Source organism: Melospiza georgiana, chromosome 4 (assembly GCF_028018845.1).
Source record: "Melospiza georgiana isolate bMelGeo1 chromosome 4, bMelGeo1.pri, whole genome shotgun sequence".
Classification (NCBI taxonomy): Eukaryota; Metazoa; Chordata; class Aves; order Passeriformes; family Passerellidae; genus Melospiza; species Melospiza georgiana.
The window spans coordinates 75,418,511-75,423,906 of record NC_080433.1 but is presented as its reverse complement, the minus strand read 5'-3'; the positions used below and the strand labels follow the sequence as shown (position 1 = coordinate 75,423,906).

The window sequence follows — 5,396 nt, the reverse complement described above, 5'->3', positions numbered from 1 at the left end:
GCCCTACCAAAGCTCTAGGTTTATACATACAGTAAACAAAACCAAAATCCCAGTAATACCCATCAGAAATCTATGAAAGAATCCTATTGAAATTAATCCTGCCTCAAATACAAACCAACCCATCCAGAAAGTCAGCTTCACTCAAAAAACAATTTACACAGAGTTAATAATACCAAGAAATAAAACAACACACCATATACCACCAATGCATATCATAGTGAAGGAAAAAAAAAAACACTACATTTTTTCCTTTTTGTTTTTTAAACTAACTTCTTTTATTAGCTAGAACAAAAGCTTTTGCCAGGACTGTAGCAACAACAACAACTTCTTTTTCTTCTTCTCCTTCTGAAATGTCCCTTCTCACTCCCAAATTCCTTTCAACTCCTGAGTTTACATCCAAGCAAAAAGCAAAATTCGTGCACTCGTGCGTTCGCTGCTCCTGTCAGATTCTCTGTTTCCCTCCACATCTTCTTACACTTTCAGTCCTCACGCTGTCCCGCCGTGATGAGTCTGACAGAAGAATTGGCACAAGTTAACAGAGCATTTCCCTCCCTCCCTCCCTCCCTCTGCTTTCCTCAGCGCATTTCAATCCATCCCAGGCCTGCAGTGATGCACCCTCACCCCAAAGCTCACAGCAAGCGTGCAGCAGCTCAGGCTCACTCGGCTCCAGGGCCCAGAGCCTGCAGGCCCTGCAGCTGCCACACGGATGGACCTGGTTCCCTCCCCGGGTGCCCAGAGGGAAACCTGAGGGCAGGCGTCCACCCCGAGGGGGCACCCGCAGCCCCGGGCAGGCATGGAGTCGCCGGCTGCTCTCTGGGGACGAGACCCTCCCTGCAGGCCACACTGCCTCGTCCTCTCCCTCCCTGGGGGACAGGCACCTCCAGGGTCTGTGACCAGCCCCCTTCCGTCAGCATCCAGGGGCTCTGTCAGAGCCAGAGGGCTCAATTCGTGGTGAGTACCGATGGCACCCAAATGGCAGCCCGAGGAAATCGTGTTCTGGTCTCTAAGTGCTTGGGACAGGGTCTGATTTTTTGTTTTGTACTTGTATGATGATTAGTACAACAGGGCTCTGATGGATGACATGGCAACACAGAACTAAAAACTCCTCGATAGGATTACATCGACTTCTAGGAAAAGACAAAAGCTTAGGACCCTTCTGAAATCTACTTTTAATCCAAAGCACGGGGATTGTCAGCATGCTGCACCTTCCAGCTTTTCAAAGCAGCTTACCTCTGAAGACCAGGAAACATTGATTTCTACAGAAACAATGGGCAACCCCCAGGCTAATCTCAGCACTACTGTTTAATAGGGGACCTGCCAGCGTGCCAGTCCAGCTTCAAGTGTGCTTTACTTCAGTCTAACATCCCCACACAATTCTTCTCACATCTCCCAACCCTGACATCTTATTTTCCCCTAAAGCTTCTCTTCATTAGCAATTTCCAAGTAACATGGTATTTTTACAACATTCAAAAATGTCATGCTGGACTGTGCTAGAGAGTAATCTGCAAATATAAGCTTAGCAAATTTTGAATTGACTTGAACAGAGAAAAAAACTACAAGTGAACACCTACACCTGCCTACAAAGAGCTAACAAGCCCCTGGCAGCTGCCAGCATCAAAGCACAGCGGATGTTTCTAATACAGGGTAAGGATAACAACATCACCTTCTGTTCTCTCCAGCTTCTTTTCCCTGCAGTCATATTTTGCTTCTTATGATTTTTTTAGTCTCTGTATCTTCTTGGGCAGCACCGAGCCCGACGACAAGGATACGAGGGTCTTTCCCTGCCGGACGGAGAGAACCAGGAAAACAGTTAAAATAAGAACAGGGCAGTTTGAAATTCATACTTGCAACGAGAAGCAGCGCCTAACCAACAGAACAAAAGTAAACCAAGCATGATACCTCCCTGGGGACAGAAGACTCACAAACTCTCCAGGATTCACAATTCTAGCGACCAAACCCTTCAGGACAGCAGCCAAGTGTCCCATGGGGTGGTGCTGCACCAAAGAACCATCTGAGAGGTTCCAAAGAGTGAAATGCACAATATTTTGCAAAGACAAAAAATCCTGCAAAATAACAAAAATACAATAGATGTAAACTACAGGGCAAGAGTACAAGTGTTACCTTTGGCAGCTGGAACCATCCAGGTGAGCACCTGATAACTGGATCCTCGCCAGAGTTTGAACCCTTCAGGACACAGAAGGGTTTTCCCCAGAAACTTCACAGACTGAGTTTTGACAGAAGCACGCTCGCCGGATCCTCAGAAACGTCGCCCATTCTCCAGGCGTCTGGAGAGAACTGCAAATGGCTCGCATGTAGTTGGAGATGGTTCTGTAAGGTCTCAGGGTGAATTTCACCAGATGGAACTGAATTGGGCAACTCCCAGTGAGACAGAGGGAACCCAAAGCTTGTTTTACCCAAACCTTGGGTAAGCACAGCTCCAGCAAATACTGAGGAAACAGACATAACAGGGTAAAAATAATAAAACTATTGCTTTTTCTTTAATCTTGCCTTTTTTTTTTTTTTATTCAGATGAGCAAAACAATGAAGGAGAAGGTGAAAAACTCACCATTACTGAACATTTCATCATCTGTAAGCTGAGCATCCTTAGCATAGAGGACTCCAGAGTTAAAATTCACTGATCCCTGGGAAATAAAACCAAATATATGACAAACAGTCAAACAGAAGGCGTAAAAATTTGTTTCCTCTACGGACTTTCAAGTATGTATCTTTGTATATATCCTACACATTACAACATACACTTTACACCATCTCCTAATATATAATAATTTACCTTTAAACTTTGATAGTATAGTGTGGAGAAATGGCTCCATGACAGAGGTCACGCAGACATTCGCTCGTTAGCCGACCAGGAGCTGGGAAAGTACCGAACACAGGTATTTTTGAGTTTTGCACCTGCAAGATAGCGTGTGCCTGGGCCTAGCTGGGTAGGATAACAAGTAGACAGAGAGACGTGGGAAATAGGGAATGTAGGCCCAAAGGAATGAGGAAGAGTTGATGGTATAGTTTAACCAATAGATCGCTTGGCTTACACAATATTCATAAGCTTATTATGTGCTGTATAAGTGTCTGATACTCTCTGCAATAAACATAGCTTGCTGATCTCATATTGAGTGTCCGAGTCTTCCCTCACCCAAGAGTATAGCATAAAATTATTAACTAAAATTGGTGATCTATTATTATTAAGTTGTGCTTAAAGTTATTTTTGCTGTCATGTTCAAAACAATTTTTTTTTTTTTACTGTAATGAATGAGCAATTGATCTCAAAGTCATCACAAGCCCATCAAAAAAACAAAGCTCTATTCACCGGGCAGGTCTGTGAGCTAGAGGGTAGTTAGGCTTGTACTTACCTCTTGCTCTTCATGAACCAATAAATCCTGTCAACAAAACCAGGATCTTTAGCCCACTCCTATTAAAGATTCTACAAGGATGATGGTTTGATTTGTGTTTAGAAGTTTAGATTTAAAATGGCCAGTTCAATGGATAAATAAAGACAGTTTAAGTAGTATTACTTTACTCTTATTATTATTATTATTGGTATTAGTATTATCAGCTACTGGAAGAAACAAACCAGTAGTATCTATACTTAATTACTTCTATTTCCAGAAAACAATAAAAAAAAAGAACCAAACCAAAAAAAGTCACTTCCTACCTTTTGTATCTCAGGATGATGAATTTCTCTTGGGCACTTCTCCAATTTATCAAGACTCATAGCACTGAAAGGCAAACAAAACAGTGCTTTATAGAAGGCCAAGTGCACGTTTCAAGGCTGAACCACCAACTGATTGCAGTGACAGCAGTTACAACATGAATCAGTCCAAGGGCCTCTCTTAAATGGAATGGAATGTTTTGTGGAACTGCCATTTCTTTCCCAAAATACTAACTTCCAACACTTCCTAAACTTATTTTGCATTTTAAAAACAGAAATTAGTAAGACTCTGTGTGGACATCAGGTTTATTTCCTTCTAATGCACAGAGCATCATCCTGTTCCATCATCCTTCACTTTGGCTCTACACAGAATCATGGTGAGCTTTTTAGGAGTGCTCAATAATCAATTCTATTTCTTTTCCTAGTTCTCTCTCTTCTTCAATAATTAAAGGCAAGTCAAATGAAAAATGACAAGTTCAGCATCAGAGTCACACTTTTCCCCTTTGTCTGCTCAAGAACAGGCTTTAAATCCACTTATTGCTGCCTTCAACGATTCAGACTTGCAAAACCATTCTTACATGTTTTACAGGTTTATCATAAAACCCACAGAACACAAGCTCTGAATTACAGGAAAAGGTACACAGGCAAATATCTAAACTGATTACTTATTTGAAAACACATACCTTAATTCAGATTTCACCCAGAATGTTTCTGTGGGACACTAAGGGAGACATATTTTGTGAGTACCCTGTAAACGAGAAAAGCTAGCATAGATTACAGGACATACCCACTTTTTCTGCATATTCAAATAGAATTATTAATAAAAACAATTAAGTTTAAAAAGAAGGAAGATAACCAAGGTAATTTTACTCAGCTATATTTACTCCCGATGTAGAGAAAAAAAAAAAGGCCTGGGTGCTGCAAAGAAAAAAAAAGTGAACCACAAACGCTTACAGTAGAATTTTAAAACAATCGCTTGGATAAAAGAATCTTATGGAACGTGAAGTAGAAAAAAAGTGAAACCACTATCAGACCTGCCTATTTTCTCACCAGTGTACAAGAAAATCCTAAAAGCAGTATGAAGTCACTGCCTAAAACCGGTCATGGGATGTAACCAAGAACAATTTAGGCATTTGCTAATCTAGACAGAAACCTTTTCTGGATGCTAGTGTCAAATCACAAGTTTTGTCTCTCAGAAGCTCGACAATGCTGGAAAGCATTTTCCCCGGGGCTCGGGAGGGCAGGGGCGGAAGCGGGGGTGGCTTTGCAGCTCGCACCTGTGCCAACCGAAGCACACAGCCCGGCCGCTCCCTGCGCTGGGCATTCTCCCGGCCATCTCTGGCTTTACCGCCCAGCGCCGCTCCATCCGCTGTCACGGCACAAGGAGCCACGAGCACTAACGCAGGCAGCAGCCCCGTCATGCCGGCGATACCGCAGCGCTCCCTGCTCGCAGCGCCCAACACGGGCGGAGCCGCCTCCGCCCGCAGCACCGGCAGCAGCCCGAGGGAGACGGCTGCAGCTCGGGGGCTCCTCCGGCGCCTCCGCCAGCCCGAGGGCGGCCGCCCCACCGGGACCGCGGGAGCGCCCGGCGCCGCTCGCCCGGGGCGGCTCCTGCAGCTTCCGGCCCGCGGCAGCAAAGCACCGCCTCGCCCTCCGCCATCGGCGGGCGGCAGCGCCCCCGCCCCCGGCACCTCTGAGTGCGGCCGAGGAACCGGGCGGACGCTCATTC

At 44.8% G+C, this 5,396-nt stretch overlaps 1 long non-coding RNA gene across 1 annotated transcript; it reads right to left on the bottom strand.

Moving 5' to 3' along the window:
• Positions 1 to 252: 252 nt before the first annotated feature.
• Positions 253 to 2,723, bottom strand: LOC131082195 (uncharacterized). The gene is made up of 3 exons (XR_009114337.1): positions 2,153 to 2,723; positions 1,664 to 2,063; positions 253 to 510 (listed from the first exon to the last, which is right to left on the bottom strand). It is a non-coding gene; the product is annotated as an uncharacterized LOC131082195 (long non-coding RNA).
• Between the last annotated feature and the right edge of the window lie 2,673 nt (positions 2,724 to 5,396).